Source organism: Gopherus flavomarginatus, chromosome 4 (genome assembly GCF_025201925.1).
Source record: "Gopherus flavomarginatus isolate rGopFla2 chromosome 4, rGopFla2.mat.asm, whole genome shotgun sequence".
Classification (NCBI taxonomy): domain Eukaryota; kingdom Metazoa; phylum Chordata; order Testudines; family Testudinidae; genus Gopherus; species Gopherus flavomarginatus.
Genome location: NC_066620.1, coordinates 99,150,989 through 99,168,655, shown reverse-complemented (window position 1 = coordinate 99,168,655; position 17,667 = coordinate 99,150,989). Strand labels below are relative to the sequence as shown.

General features: G+C 42.8%; 1 protein-coding gene across 2 annotated transcripts in view; it reads right to left on the bottom strand.

Annotated features, from left to right (window-relative positions):
• Positions 1-17,667, bottom strand: part of CNKSR3 (CNKSR family member 3) — a 96,520-nt gene that overhangs the window by 58,054 nt on the left and 20,799 nt on the right. The gene's annotated exons all lie outside the window — the stretch shown is intronic.

The window sequence follows — 17,667 nt, the reverse complement described above, 5'->3', positions numbered from 1 at the left end:
CCCTGATAAAGCTTATCACCTTGACCAGCATTAGCATACTTGTTATTTTGAATTAACTGAATGCCTATCCAGACGGAATTACCTCTCGCCCCTTAGACTGCATCTATACCAAGCAGCTTTAGCCAACACACTAGCAAGAATCCATGGGTCCTGTCTACACTGGTGCTACAACCATTGCTACAACTGGTGAAGCAGCATCTGTGGTAGTGAAGCAGTTAGAGGCAGTCTTTCTGGATAGCATGCATTAGCAGGGAAGTAGAGGGAAACTTGCATTCCTATGTTCCATGCTGTACCTATAGGACTGATTTACAGGTTTGACAATGCAGAGCAAACATCAACTTTTTTGTTGTAAAAAATAAACTATTTACTCTTTTCATAGCTTTGTTATTTAACAGAACTAAATATGTGGATATTTACCACCACAGTGGCATAAGATCCTTCTATAATCTCAAATAATTTATTAAAAAGGCTAAAGGTTTAATATTGAATTGTAGCATGGCAATTTAATGAGAAAAATAGAGCCATAGTTTCACACTCCAGCGAAAAAGGCTAGTAAACACCAGTCCCTGTAAATAATGCTACGAAAAAACACAGATGGGTGAACTGCACAGCTGTTCATGCAGGTTTTAATCCAGGTTGTGATACAGACAGCAAGCAGCAATGCACTCAGATTTATAGGACCAGATTGAAGCATGATTTCTAACTGCAGAGTTTTCACCAACAAGACAAACATGTATTCAATAGAGGCAGACAGTATCAGAGCACAATACTATACTGAGTGAAAGACATCCCTGGGAGAAATGATGATTTAAAGACCTGTGGCCCATTCCCAGGGAAACCTTGGCTAAAGCGCAATCAAAATTCATTTTTAAAATTGCTCACTTTCAGAGAAATCTTAGACATAACATTATGGGAGCCCTGGATCTTTCTTTCGTTACCTTCAGCTAGAGTTATAAGTCATTTCCATAGGGATTTTCCTGTTATTTATGGCCTAGTTTTAAGATTTAGAATTACAAACAAAATAGAACTTTTAATACCTGGAAAGCTATATAAATAGAAAAATGAACTGTACTGTCACATCAGTGTTTAAAAAGTAATGATGTAACTTAATTTGGCTTTAACCAGAATGACTTAATAAAAACATTATTTGGCATGAAGATATCAATTAAGAGCCAACCATGAACCTTCGTCACACCTGACACTGAAAAATAGGTCGTAACACCACCACAAATGTAATACTACAAGATTTAAAGTGCAGCTGTGTACGTTTGCAAGAAACCATTGGCTATACACTGAAAATATAAACATTGCTAGCAGAGAGAGTCATGTAGTACACACACATCTCCCAGGGGCTTCAGAAGCCAAAAAACCTGTCAATTGCATGCATTCTGCATAAAGATCATCCCCAATCATTATATCTGCACATGTTGGCTTGTTTTGGTTTTATTTAGCATGTGCATACACAGAAAAAGAGAGACACATGCTTTCCAGTATGAGACAGCAAGGACTTCTAAAAGCCATGCTATGCTATTCATCTTATTCCTCAGCCCAAATCAGTTTAACATGCACTGTGGGTAACATTTAGACATGATCCAGGAATTACTGGGTGAAATGGCCTCTGTTATGTAGAAGATCAAACTAGATGATAATAATGATCCTGTCTGACCTTAATATATATTAATCTGTATCTCACACATTTATAAGACTGTATTTACCTGTTACAAGTTGTACACAGTGACACAAAGATGGCCAGAGTTACCTACATTAGTCACATGAAAGGCAACGATGCGGCACCATGTAGCATTGCAGTAGGATCATCAAGAGCATCAGACCTGTGCATTATGCAGGAAGAGAACTAAAGACAACTCTATGGGCCTGGCTACAATTGCAAGTTAGAGTGCATTAACGCAGCCCAGTGCGCTCTAACTCATGACCGGTCCACACTGGCAAGACACAGAGTGTTCTGACTCCGCGGCTAGAGCGCTTCGGATACTCCACCTCGTTTGATGCACCCCCGCTGGAGCACCACGGCTCCAGTGTGGATGCCCTGGTCTGTTAATGCGCTCTGAACAGCCTCCAGAAGTATCCCACAATGCCTGTTCTAGCCACTCAGGTCATCACTTTGAACTCTACTGCCCTGCCTTCAGGTGACTATCAGACCCACCCTTTAAATTCTCTGGGAATTTTGAAAATCCCCTTCCTGTTTGCTCAGCCAGGCGTGGAGGGCTCTCAGCAAATCTTCCCAGGTGACCATGCCTCCACGCACCAGGCAATCCCCAGTATGAAGCATCGGTGAGGTGCTGGACCTCAGCGTTTGTGGGGAGGAAGCTGTCCAGTCCCAGCTGTGCTCCAGCCATAGGAATTACAATATCTTTGGGCAGATATCAAGGGATATGATGGAAAGAGGCAATGACCAGGATGCACTGCAGTGCAGGGTTAAAATGAAGGAGCTGCAGAACGCCTACCACAAAGCTTGCAAGGCAAACTGCTGCTCCGCTCCAGTGCTGCCTCTGTGACCTGCCATTTTTACAGAAGAACTGGACGCAATACTTGGGGGTGACCCCACCTCCACTCTGAGTACCACCATGGACACTTCAGAGCCCAGTCCAACAAGCCAGGAGGAAGAGGAGGAGGAGAAAAGCGAGAGCAAGGGTGCTAAGGTGGAGGAAGACACCCCGGCATCCCTCGATGGATGCAGCCAGGAGCTGTTCTCAGGCCAGGAGGAAGGTAGCCAGTCGTGGCGGTCGGTGCTTGGGGAAGGACAAACACCAGAGGAGGTGCCTGGTAAGTGGCTCTTATTTTGGGAAGAAAATTGTTCAGTGTAGGTTCTTGGGGCGAGGAAGGTTAGGGCTGCATGCATGCCTAGATGCAGAATAGGATGTTTATGTGCTCTCTCACATTGCTGTAATTGGCCTCAGTGATCTCCTCAAAGGTCTCATCCAGAACTTGGGCAATGCACTTGCGCAGGTTTCTTGGGAAAGCCACTGTGGTCCTTGTCCCAGTCAGGCTAACATGTCCACATCGTGAGGGGCCGGGGGGAGGACCATTGCTGCACACAGGCAAACTGCATATGGGCCAGGGCAGAAGCTGCATTGTAGGAGACAACCTTCCCTTGCTTTCCAGGTCACCCTCAACAGCGAGATATTTTCCAGGACGAACTCCTGTAGAAAATGTGGGGACAGTGTTCAGTATAGGGACCCACTGCAGCTGTTGGCTCTCCCCAAGGCACAGAAACCCAGAGGACAGTACAGCCATGAAACAGTCATTCCCCCTGGATCCTGTGCTTATTCACCATTTTGGGGATCCCGTAGATTGTGTGTGCTCACTTTGGGATAGGCAAACTATGCTATTTCGTAGACTGCTTGCCCTCCTTAAGTGCGGGGAAATCATTGCTCTGTTTGGTGTGAACAATGCTGCCTCTGTTAAGTGCTGCATTTTGCCTTTACAGATGCAACCTTGAAATCTCAGCCGTCCATGTTATCACCAGCCGAGAGGCTGCAAAGACTTAGGAAAAGGCCACATAGAAGCAAACAAGACATGCTGCATGAAGTGAAGCAGGAGTCACTTAACGAGAATCTAAAAGTGGAGGGAGAATGATAGAAGGATCCACCAGCAGAACGCGCACTGCTGATACAAAAGCGTAGAGTTCCAGCAGCAAAGCACAGGTCGGCTGATAAACATCCTGGTGTGCCAAGTGGACTCGATCCAGGCGCTCGTAGCCATGCAGCAGCAGAGCACTACGGCGCCCGCCGCCCCTCTGCAGCCTTTATCCCAAAACTCTTTTCCTTGAGCCCCCATGTCATCTCCAACCCACTTTCCCCAACATCCAGGTTCTTATCACCATCAGTTGCCTCCAACACCTGTAGCTTCACTACCCAGCCCTGGAAACTACAACCCTTACCCACTGCACTCAACCCCCATCATCATGCAGTATAGCCATCCTGAAGTGCAGCATTCATTGAACGGCATTCCAGAGAGGAAGGTTGAGTATGATAATAGGACATACGCAAATCTGTGATTGCACTGTTCCCCACCCCACCCCCTTGCCCTTTCTGTTTCCAAAGCAGTTGTCTTTCTTTTCAATAAATGGATTTTTTTGGCTTTGAAAACATTCTTTATTATTGCATAAAGTAAAAGATACCTTAGCCCAGGAAAGCAACAAGCATTGCAAGTAAGCGTAGCGAACACAGATTCCAACTAACATTGGAACCACTGTACTTCACTCCCGTGCAGGGCATCAGACATTACTGGTGGCTTTCAACCTCAAATTGCTCCCTCAAGGCATCCCTCATCCTTGCAGCCCTGCGCTGGGCCCCTCTAATAGCCCTGCTCTCTGGCTATTCAAGTTCAGCCTCCATGTGTTGAACTTCTGAGGTCCATGCCTGAGTGAAGCTTTCACCCTTCTCTTCACAAACGTTATGGAGGGTACAGCATGCGGATATCAGCCAGGTCCAGCTTCCCATACAGAAAGCAGCAGCGGCCCTTTAAACAGCCAAAAGTATACTCCACAGTCATTCGACACCAACTCAGCCTGTTGCTGAACTGCACCTTGCTCCTGTTAAGGCTCCCTGTGTAGGGTTTCATGAGCCATAGCATTAAAGGGTAAGCGGGGTCTCCAAGGATCACAATGGACATTTCGACTTGACCTACAGTGATCTTCTGGGCTGGGAAAAAAGTCCCGGCCTGCATCTTCCTGAATAAGCCAGTGTTCCGAAAGATGCTTGCATCATGCACCTTTCCAGGCCAGCCTGTGTTAATGTCAATGAAATGCCCACAGTGATCCACAAGCGCCTGGAGAACCACAGAGAAATTCCCCTCCGATTAATGTACTCGGATGCTAGGTGGGGTGGTGTCAGAACTGGAATACGTGTTCCATCTATCGCCCCTCCGCAGTTAGGGAAACCCATTTGTGCAAAGCCAGCCACAATGTCATGGACATTACCCAGACTCATGGTTCTTCTGAGCAGGATGTGACTAAATGGCCCTGCAAACTTGCATCAACATGATTCCGACAGTAAACTTTCCCATTCCAAACTGGTTAGCGACCTATCGGTAGCTGTCTGGAGTTGCCAGCTCCCAGATTGCAATAGCCACTTGCTTCTCCAAAATCAGGGCAGCTCTCAAACTCGTGTTCTTACGCTGCAGTCTGGGAGTAAGCTCTTCACACAGTCCCATGAAACTAGCTTTTCTCATCCGAAAGTTCCACTACTCGCCATTGACTTGCATGATGATTTGCTTGTTTCCCCGAGCCCAAAAGTGGCATTCCACAGTAGTGAGCATGTCCGTGAAAGTCTGTGTTGTATGCGTTACTCGAGTCGATATCATCGTCTGAGTCCGCACTGTCAGTTTGGATCTTAAGGAGTAACTTGACTGCCAAACGTGACGTGCTGATGAGACTCGTCAGCATATTCCTCAGCAGTTGGGGCTCCATTTCCGCAGACCAAAAGGGAAGACAGAGTGTGCAGCACAAAAAACATGGAAAGATTGTGCCAAATGTGCACAGAAGCAGAGGGATTGCTGGGATGCAAACCGATGCATCATGGTGTGTTGGGACAGGACCCAGACTGCCCCACACTCTCCACCCCCTTCCCACAAAGCACAGTGTCAGAATGGGAAGAGGTGCTCTGTGGGATAGCTGCCCATAATGCACCGCTCCCAATGCCACTGCATGTGCTGCAAATGTGGCCACGACAGTGCGCTTGCAACTGTCAGTGTGGACAGATTGCAGCGCTTTCCCTACTGCGCTCTACAAAGGCTGGTTTTACTCAAAGTGCTCTACATCAGGCCCTACAAGTTGCTTGGTTACTTCCCACATCTCTCTCTCCCCCCTTTTGAGGTTTGAAGGCAGCTAGCAAGGATAGCATAATCTTGGGGATATGCATTATTTCCCTCATTAAATTACTTTAACACAAATACAGACAAAATTGTCAAGGCTAGTCGAATAAAATTAAGCACCTGAATGCACCATACTTTAGATGCCTATTATGTGGCCTAATTGTCAGAGCATATAGTCACCCAACCATAGCCTTTGTCTATGGAAAAGTGGATTTATTAGGCTGGACTTAGTTACTACATGCTAACTAAAGCGGATCTAACCTCAACCTTTTTCCTAGAGCAGCTGTAGGAAAGTTTAGGTCAGGATTAACTAGCACACATTAACTAAGCCTGACTTAAAGCTGGCCACTTTTCCTAGCCAAGACAAAACCACTGATTTCACTTTTAAATAGCTTTAGCCACCAAGGTTGAAAATGGCTCAGTGAGATGGAAAAGATGAGTGTGCCCCTCTTTAAGGATTTACCACTCCCAACTTTAGTAGCCAGACTCTTCCCTGAGACACTGAATACTCAACTTGTAACAGGCGGAAGCACAGGAATTATAAACAAGGCCCACATCCAGGTCTCAAAGTGCTGGCAGCAGGATGTGCTGTTGGCAGCTCTTCAATGCTAACTCCTCACTAATTCCTACTTCTGCCAAAACCAGGAGAATTGACTGGAGCAGTGGTGCCCAAACTTTTCCTGTCGCACCCCCGTCCCCAGTAATGGAATCTGCCCAGGCCCCCCACCCCACTCTCCATTACTGCATAGTTGGCTCAGCAGAGGAGCTTGGGCTGAAAGTGGAGCTGGGAACTAAACTGGGGGTGTGGGAGGAGCTGGGGCAGAGGGGGAATGGGGCCAGAGCTGGGGCCAGGGTAGAGCTGAGGCTGGAGTCAAAGGTGGGCTGGAGGCAGAACAACGCTAGGTGGCACTCCCTTCCCACCAACCCAGGCCCCACCACACGCTCCCTCAATGTTCCTCCACTTCCCCCTACACACAGTTTGTACTAACACACATGCACATGACACGAGGAAAAAATTGCATCTAGTGTTTGCATCGAATTTAAATGTCACTAGAGGAAGCGGCTTTATGGGCTGCTCTGGCATTTCTCTAATCTGCTACATATGGCTAAATCTTAAACCAAACTTGTTAATGTGTGGAAAGGTTAACAAACGTAATAAATCAGATGAAAACAAAGCGTGTCCACATGTTCACTGCAGACACCTGGCACTTCTATTTTCAATAAAAACTACAAAACCAGCTTTCAGCAAATGCATGCAATACACATTAAAATAAAGTATATCTGCACTGCATAGGCAAGCCCAGGCAGTCTCATGACCAAACACCACAAAGTGGCATTGCTGACAGCATTACACATGACTCTGTAGATTAAAAAACAAAAACAAAAAACCAACCAACCCTATTTGTGCCAAAATAAATTCACCTGCATCCCTAGCTAGTGTACAGCGTGAATGAGACAAAAATCAAATGAATGGGCACACATCCCAGCACTATTAAGGCATTTCCAGACTTTTTACTTAAATTGACATACAGTGCTGCTTAGATGGCCGGGGGTGATGTAAGCCCCAACTGCAGCACTGTTGGTAATACCCAAACATTTCTTCACAGCAAAGGGGGATGACGGGTGGGGGAGGCAGAGCTCAAGGGAAATGGGAGACTACCTTTTAAAGTAAGAAACATCCCTTTCCATTTTTTTTTAACATAATTAAATGTCGTGTTTTAATGAGTCATTATAACCAGTGCCGCTGACATGGTTATACTGCCATCAAGCCAAAAATGTGACCCAGATCTGGTTACATTCTGTATCTTTCCCCAGTTCATTATCACTTGTATTTAACATTCCACTCATTTCCCCAGAAAAACAAAAACAATAACTACCCATATACACATTACACCCTACAAAAATGTTCTGTATGCTGAACACTCAGTTTAGGTGAAGAACTTATTAACAATTTCACTCAAGCTCTTCCAACAGTAATCATCTCAAGTAATTGTTGTGATGTAGCCTACTGTTTATCACAGCCTATTAGTGAAATCATCTGGCTGACCGAAAACACATGGCTAGGAAAAACTATCTGCAAATAAATAGCTTTTAGCATGGTGACAGAACAATCATCAAAAGCAATTTTATGCATGTGTTTTATAAAGGGGAGGCAAAACAGAAATATTCTATTAAAAGATATGCCAGAAGTAATATAGATAATGATCATATAGATATATCTAACAAGACCTCACAGACTGCGCCATGATCAACAAGACCCAGTCAGAACAATTAGCAAGACTGGTAACATATCTAAAAAAAAGGTTGCATTGATTTAACTATAGCCTTGTCTACACAGAAAAAGTATACAAGTTTAACTAAAGAAACTGATTTTAGTTAACTCAGTGCAGCTTGTGCATTCAGACGAAACCACATGGGAGTTCTCTCCAAACCCACATACCTCCTCAGTTTTATGTGGTATGTAGACTGATTTTCACCTCAAAGGACCCTTCCAGTTTACATGAAATACAAGGCACAATCAACAAGGCTACAAGTCCCAGTGCACTACTTTCAGCATGACTGAACATCAGCATGATCTTCTCTACTGGCTTCAGCAATGTAATGCATGATCTTGATTATAGCTTTTTTTACTCAATGAACCGTTCAGCAACAGAGATGCCTTTTCGTAGATCTCTTCCTATATCAGGACCCAACCCTATTCTCCATCTTTTTATTATTATTATTTTGGAGACTGCCAGGAAGAACTCTGTTCCACAGAGGGCTTGAAAACTCAGTTATCCAGGAAGAAGAGAGGGTTTTCCCAGGTGAGTGGGGTCAAAGAGCTACTGAATCCTCCCCTGGCAGCTGGAAGCAGAAAATAGAAGCCTGTGCACAGGAACAGAGTGACATTGGCATCGCTTCTGCGTTAAGGCTGAGTCTAGACTAAAAAAATAGCTTGCATTTTAAGACATGTTAGTTAACACATTTTAAACTAAGTTTTAAACTGACAATTACCCCTACTCTACCAAGATGACACTTCACTCAGAATTTTAAGGAAGTTTATGAAAAAAATTATGGAGGTTGCTTGGAAATCCACCCCTCCCGCTCCTGACTGTTGAGTGACTATCTGAGAGGAGGCAAAGCCTTGGGCTACGCTCTAACTGCCCCACTGACCCTGATGGTGCACTCTAAGTGCCTACAGTGCATTAACATAGTCCAAGCAGGCTAGGACAGTGAATCCAGGAGCACCTCAACCCGTTTACAATTACCACAGCTTGCCTCTTACCCGCCCCTCACTGCACGATCTGCGCATGTGCCACAAGGGCAGTGGGGAAAGAACGCCCCAGGGCGTTTGTATCTCCTGGGCTGCTGAATTTCCCAGGAAACTTACTAGGAATTTTCCTAGGTTATCAGTGGGGCTGACTACCCCAACATCAGCTTACAGATCCTTGGACAAATAGTGCAGTAACATTCAAAATTTTGCCAAACTCTCTCTGTAACCAGATTTCAAATCTGTCTCATATATATTTCAGAGTTCATTATACATAGCCCATGCCATACAATATGAAGCCTAGCACCTTGTCACAGAGTGAACATTTCCCAAAATTCAAAGCAGTGGGTCCGCAACTGGAGACCATGGCAGTCGCTAGTGCCAAGCATGCAAGATTCTGCTACACTGGAAAACATTCCCTAAGCCAGCAGCAGTCACTGCCTCACAAAGAAGTTTGGGAGAAGATGTCACTCCTACAACTAGCAAATATTTCAGTTTAGCCAAAACTTCTGTAACCTACAGAGAATTCAGTTTTTCTCAAATTTTTCCAGCTCCCATAACCATACTAAATTCAACCTTTTCATATCACTCAGTTTTTATCATATGCACAAGGCTCAAAAGAGAACTCTCCCCCCTCAAGAGTGATGTTTAAATATTTCATCATTTCACTTTCAAAAATGAGCTCAAAATACCATCCCTACTTAGAAACGTTTCGGAGTGTCACCCATGTTAGTCTGTAATAGCAAAAAAAAAAAAAACAAAAAAAAAAAAAAAAATGAGGAGTCCTTGTGGCACCTTAGAAACTAACAAATTTATTTGGGCACAGGCTTTCGTGGGCTAACACCCACCTCATCAGATGCTATACTGCATAATGTATTTTTCACTCCATGCATCTGATGAAGTGGGTGTTAGCCCACGAAAGCTTATGCCCAAATTAATTTGGTCCTACTAAAGAAATTTACTCCCATGGTTATGAAAACCAAAGCATTGTTTTCCATTAAAAAAAATTCTATAGAACAAACAGGCTTTGGTTTCCTGTAGTGAATTTGCAGTAAGAATGGTATGCCCTATAATTCCAGTGGCGGAAACTGCACACAGAGTTCAGGCCTTATTATCACTGCGTTACCACCACCAAAAGTGCTACCAACAGAGCAGCACCTAATTCAAGTCTACACTGTGGACTACACCATTGTCGCCACCACCTGAGGTGAATTCTAGGTCAAACAGTGTCACATTCTTCAAGATAATATAAAACAATTAGCTAGATATCAGATGCATGTTATGCACTATATACAATCATGCAGCCTCACACCTTAGATTCCCAAGTTACTGGAAGAATAGGTCAGTCAGGACACTGTGAAGTGGTATTTAGCCTGCCTTCAGCTTGCACTAAAGAGACGTGGAACATCACTTTTATGCCTCATCATCAGAGAGTAGCTCTTCAAATGAGCCCATTTCTCTCCCTGTTCCAAGTGCTCTGATTTTACACTGAAAAGGCAAAGACCAAGTGACATTTAATATGAGACCTGCTGAAAGAGGCAATGAAAACACATTTAGCACCACCCTCTACTATTTTAATTCTCTCAGCTCGCCTGATTGTGAAAGTAAAGCTCGAGTAAATCACTTCAAATACAGCCACAGACTGAAACACCAGCAGCAGGAAGGTTCATCCCTCTCCTATATAGCTTAATGCAATATTCTCATCAAATCACAGTTGTAACAAATTTAAGTGTTAATATTACCTTTTAAAACAAACTTGTAACACCCAGTTCGAGTCACCACCATAATATTAATACAAGGGAAGGCTTGCCACAGTTTTGAATTTCTCTCTCACACACGCACACAGCCATCTTTGGGGGCAGAGGGAGAACACAGGCACAGTTTGTGTCTAGTCAGTTTCTCTCTCTCTGTATAGTGAATCTGTTTTTCACCTGCTAAAAAGACCTTTATGCAAACAGGATTTTTTTTAACTTTTTTTTTTAAATGGCATTACTTTAAAAGGGGCTTTTTTAGAAATTGGAATTTTTTTGTATAGTCATTTTAACATTTTAATTGGCAGTGTCTCTAAGATTTTGTGCAAACACAGAATTCTTAACTACACACATGTACGAGGGAATACAGTATCCTATAAATGGTTGATAGTTTAATCACATGCCTGACCTCCTGAATTTTTGTGGTGTACAATGGGGCCCTGATCCTGACTGGAGCCACTTGCCACTACTGCAACCTCAGTGTTAAGTACTAGTAATACACCTCTACCCCAATATAACGCGACCCGATATAACACAAATTCAAATATAACGCAGTAAAGCAGTGCTCCGGGGGGATGGGGGGGGCGGAGAGGGGAAGAGTTGCACACTCCAGCGGATCAAAGCAAGTTCAAGATAATGTGGTTTGACCTATAACGCAGTAAGATTTTTGGGCTGCCAAGGACAGTGTTATATCAGGGTAGAGGTGTAACAGTAGTTCTGCTCATTCTAATGTTGCAGCAGCCACCAAAAGATCATCTGTTCACTTAACAGAGACAAGGTGGGTGAGGTAGTATCTTTCATTGGACCAAATTCTGTTGGTGGAAGAGAAGCTTTCTATTAACTTAAGCACTGCAGGAACAGGCAGTGTTTCAGTCGCTTTTCTCAAATCTAACTGCTCTCCTCAGTCTGCTTGACTTGTAACTTAATACAGAACCATCTTTTAAAGTGCCAATTACTGCAGGAAGCCCTTCAAGCAATTTAATGTTCAGGACATGGATAACTACCAATCCAGAATATGGCTTAAGCAAACAAGAGTTTTTACATAGTCATATTTACACACGTTAATAACATTAACAGAAATCTCCATTTTCACATCTTAGTGCTATGTTAGAGAGAGAGTAAGGGGGTGGAGGGGGGGGAACATTGCATTGCACAGAAGTAGTTTATCCCAAAGGTAAGAACCAGACAGAGCTAGCATAGGCCAATCAGCACTGAAAACAAGAAAGGGGTCTGGGTCTTTCATTATTGAGACGTTGATTCCTTTGTCTGATCAGCCAACGATGCCAGCCACCATTGCTCACTTGTAACATTTTTTAACAAAGTTCTTGGTGTTTCTGCCATGCTGCCCCTCATGCTTAGGAGAAGTGCCTCATAAATAGCTGCAAAACTTACTCATTGTTCTCCAGCAATCTCCTTAAAACTTTCCTGTTGTGATGCCTACAAATAACGTGACAATGGTTTAGACTGCTGGTATGTTGAGACCACTGCCTTTGTTGCTGACCAGTATTGTCCGTTTTCTTGTATTCCTCAGTCCATCTCCACCTGTCGTCTTTTGTCTTATACTTAGATAGTAACCTCTTTGGGACAGGTATCGTCTTCTTGTTCTGTGTCAGTACAGCACCTTGCACAATGGGGGTCTTGCTCCGTGACTGGGGCTCCTAGACATTACAGTAATACAAATAATAACCGTCCATTGGAGTCAGAACTCTGGTTCTAGTAAGTGAAAACCTTTGTCTCTTTGTCATAAGGAATGTATTCACAATTTGTTTTTAATTTGGAAGTTCAAACAGTATTTTCATAAGTCTTGCTCTGCCATATTTAAGTGATTAGCAGCGGTTGATAGCTAGTGATTCTTATAGGAGGAGCATAAACAAAACATCTGGTGATAACTAAATTGTAGGGTTGCTACTCATAAATGTTTCATGACATTTCTTAGTCATCTCCTAGATTGCTATCTCAAAGGCTGGTTATCTGTCAACTTCAGCAGCTTTTGCCTTACTGCATCATATTCTTTGACTAGCTCATGGATGTAACAATAGCCACGGCAGATTCCCACATATGTACATTATTCATATGTGCATACACAAGGGGGGGGAAATGTGAGTAATAGACCTTGTTGCAATCAACCAGAACAGTTCCACATGGTAGCACGAGAGGAGGTTGCCCCATTTCTTCTTGGGAGCCAAGAAATGGTTTTGCAACATTTACGCCTGCTTCCACTGTGGGAACAAGACATCAGAGCCTTCATTACTGGAGTTCGGAAAAGGAGCTCTTGTGACTAATGAACTACTTCTTAAACCATAAAAATACATACCCTTTTGAACAGAGTGAGCTCTTAATTGCATGATTTAGATGAAGGCCTTAGAGCAGGGATTTGCTGCACCACAGTAACCACATGAAGTTACCAAGCACACAAACTTAATGTATGAGAAATACAAACAAGTAACACACAGTATACTAATACAGTTTTAAAACAAAATAAATTTGGGCTTGACCTGTATAAACTTACTATTTATTTTTTTAAAAGGTCAACAAAGGCCCTAGCTACGTTTGCCAAAGTGCATAAACACGTCTCTTCCTGGAAGAAAGGTGTTGACCTAATTTCGCTGGGCCATGTAGCTGGAGCCTAAAATATTAAAGTATTAGTTGACCAGCCATGAAGGTAAATCCCTCAGAAGCATGCTTCAAAGGGAACATTTTTGGTTTCAGTAGCCCGTAAGTTACCAAAGAGTATTGGCACTGTAAGCAAGTGAATTCCACACTTCTCCATCTCATTTTTTTTCTTAAAGGCAATTAAGAACTGTCTTGAGTTAAAGTTCTCCTATAAGCAATGATGAGCAAGGACAACCAGATTGCTAGAGGTTGGGTAAATGGGATGCATTATTATGACAGAAGCTGTCATGGACGTCTGCCTAACTGACCTAAGTGGAATTGGTTGGTTGTTTTTTCAGTCCATTTGTCGGTGACATATCACAAAAGCCATTGCCACAAGTTGCTCATTTGTTGGGAGTCTCAGCATAGCAGTTACTCCTGGGGGAATTTTACATCACTCTGTGCGCAAAGAATTCATGTCCCCTGCAGATTTTTTGCTTCCCTGCAGAAAAATTACTTTTGACAGGGAAGCAAGGGGAAGCTACAAGAGCGGTCATGTGCCCCTCCCCAGCAGCATAAGCAGGTTTGTTTGGGCACCGGAAGCAGCCAGTAGAGATGTAAATCACCACCGGGGGAGGGGGGGGGGAGAGGGCTGGGCAGTTGTGCATGAGAGAGGGAGACACTGTGTCCCTCTCGCTTGCTATAACAGCATGTGCCGTGTGGAGGGGCAGCGTTTTGGGGTGTTTCTGAGGAGTTATGTGTGGGGCAGGCTCTGTTCCCTCAGGCAAAGCAGAATGTAGCAGCCTACCTGCTTAGTGAATTATTCCCAATATCTTTGTGAATTCCTCCAGAGTATAAAACAGGTGTAAAAGTTAAGGCTCTTTTACATTGCCAGAGCGGTGTAAAAGACAGTATGGCCTTATAAATGCTTACGGTGCTTCAGTGATTTTAACTAGTCTAAATTTTTGGAATGAAAAAAATTCCTGTCAAAATGTACTCTATGAACTGTTTGCTACTGACCTTTCTGGAGATGGTCAGTAGCCAGTATAAATTGTGAGTTTTATCCCCCAGCCCTCATTTGCTCTTCAGTTGCCTATGTTGTAACATTGAGCATATGGCTGCACATATTTGTTGACTAATAACTAGAAATAAAGGGTCAAACCTAGCTACATTACTATTAGGCAAGAGGGTTTGCTCCCCACTCCCTTTCTCCATCCATTGTGTTGTAAATAAATTACCAAAATACTTGAAACCAGAGTGATTATATTGTTGTTTTGTCAAATAAAATATGCAGACTTTTAAAATACTGTGCACAGAATTTTTAATTGTGCAGCATTTTTAATTTTTTGGCACAGAATTCACCCAGGAGTAAGCAGTGAAGGATTTGAATGGGTTGGAAGCTGACCTATCTCCTCTGTCCTAGAACTGGTCCCTCCAGGTCAGAGTATAGTGAAGCATGCACTGCCATCACTGTATATGAGTAAATGGAAGACTTTGATTTGCTAGGGGTATCAGTTCAGTGTCTTTGACAAGCACTAAATTCACACATGCAAAGAAGGTGCAGGGGTGGAAGCTGAGTGAGAAAAATGGTAATTGCAGAGATTTAGTTCCTGCATACTCCCAAGTATTGGTTGTTTCTAATTCCATTAAACCCAGAATGGTAAACTTCTGGGATGCGGGGAAATTTCATACTTGTTTCCTGTTTCACGTGGGAGAGGTGGATTTCCATTGAGAGAGAAAACAATGAGTTAAAAGGATTGTACATGGATAAAGTGATCTGGCAATATTCTATAAAAATTTTCATTGTCTGTCTTGTGGGCAGCTTCTCTTTCTATTCCTGATCATGCTATCTCTGGCAATCAAATCAATTGCTAATGAGGAAAAATAAGATGAGGGAAGTAATGCATTTTATCAAACTTCAATGCAATGTGATTTTTAAGTCTTACACCGCCTAATGTTGTTCCACCTTGTTCCTGAACACATCTCTGCCTACTAATCCTCTTTCTCAACATGCTTCCCCTTTCTCCTTATCCCAACCCTCTTCCCTATGCTCAAGCTTCCCTGCTGCTTCCCTCTAGATATATAGCTTTCATCTTTTCCTCCATTTTATTGAATAAACTGCCCAGTTATCTTATTTCCTTCTCTACTGGCATTCCTGTAATTGAAGCAGTAATTTCTGTTCCCTCTCTTCTTTGCTTTTACATAGTTAGGAGCCAGCCTGGCTGCCTCCTAGTTGTTTTCAAAGCTCTTTGCAGTGAAGAACCCAGACAGCGTAGGAAGAACAAGGGAGGAGGAATGCCACGTGACTAGCAAGTGCTCTGTGGAACAGCAGTGGTTCATGGAGCGAACATGGTTTGGAAACTGCTGATATGGACTGAGTCTTTCATCATTTCGCAGGTGGTGATGGCCAAATTCATTATTATGTGGTTGCTGTTATGACGACAACTCTCAAACCAGCTAGTAGTATGTCCCCTTTCTAATGAATGGAATCCACTTTGCAGAAACCAGCATCACAACTGATACCCGTACTGAACCTGCCAGAAGAGAGGCTAAGGACGTAGTGGGAATGGCAACTGAATGATGCTCCTAGTGGCAGTCTCTCTAACTTGGTGCTGAAGCTCATCACGGAAGGGTTGTGGGATGCATATATTACTGCTGCTTTGTTGCTGTCCTGTGGGTAGAGGCTTCAGTTTCCAGAGCTGTCAGTTTGGCATCTTGCAAAAACATTCCTCTCTCTTTTAAAACTGCCACTAAAAATCCCTAGAAATCATGACCTCTCACAAATAAAAGTTATATTGATATAAAGAAGGCTACTATAGGGCAAATAAGTGCATGGGAGAACAAAGCTGTTCAGTGATCAGTGTCCAGAAACTACATAAAATCAATCATCATGTAATTCAGGTGCTAAATATGAGGTAACAAAGAATCCTGAAACCTCTTAAATGTCAAAGTGACTTTAGTCCTCTAACCTTGAAGTTCTCTTTGGTTTTAAATTCTTCTCTCCCAAAGTAACACGTATGTCTGCACCAAAGTACTACTTTGAGTTTATACTGGTACATGTGTGCCATTTGGCATGATGAGCACTTTGCATGATTTGGAACAGTGAAAATGTGAACATAGGCTGGAAATTTTAATATGATCACACCAATGTACAGGTGACTATCCAAAAATAAATCCTAGATTTTAGTTACCTTGGGTTCTTCATCTTTTCGGGTAGACGGAAAATATAAGGCCCTCTAATGCTTAGCTGAGACAAAGTGGGTAATGAGGAAATAGTCCAGTCTTCGAGTTGGTCGTCAAAATTAAATCTTTCCATATTGTTCGAATTCACAAAGCTCACAAAATTTCTGGCTCAAACGTAATATCTTTTGATTAGCAGATACGTCAGTTGCTATAAGTTTCCATGCCTTTAAGTTTTATACAGACTTTATCACCAACAGATGCAACCTTTTAAAAAGTGATGTGTAGTTTGCAGGTTTAAAAAACACCCAAAACCAACACTCTAATTTTGCTAGGGACTTTATAGCTTTTTACTTGTTTTGAGGTAGTAGCACTAATAAAACCACTCTGTGATAGATGTGAATATTACTCCTATAAAAGATTGGGGGAAGGAGAGAGCTTAATATATTGTTCTAGCAACATTGTTCAACCTGGAAAATGTGTTAGAGATACAATATTGTTTCGTTAAGGAGAGTTAAAGGCAGCTAGGCTTGTTACAAAAAAAAAGAGAACAAAGCTATAAGTGTTTAGAATAGTAGATATGCAACATGGTTCTCCTTTTCCCACCTGTCTACCTTCCATTCTCCCTGTGTCTTGCTATTTCTCATCCAAGATCACGCTGCATTGATTTCTTAGGGAATTGTGCATCTTTTATAGATTAGATAGATAGTTCTTACATTGTGCTAGGGATACTGCTCCCCTCAAGTTACACTCCTGCTAGGTCTGTACGTTTAACTCAGTATTTTGGGATAACTATTAATGGACAATGTAGGACCTTTGAGCACCAACAGAAGGCTAAATCAAATAGAAAATTATGAATGACACTAAAACCCCCTAGTCATTAAACAAATAGAACAATAAATGAACAATTGTATAAGAAAATGAAAGAGAAACAAGTTTTTTTCTTTTAAATGACTCTAGAAATAAGTAGAGGTGTAGGTGAATGGAGGATTGGATAGAAAACTAGGCCAAGGACCAGGATATGTAGCAAGGGAATAGGCTGTAAAGGGCTTTGAAAAT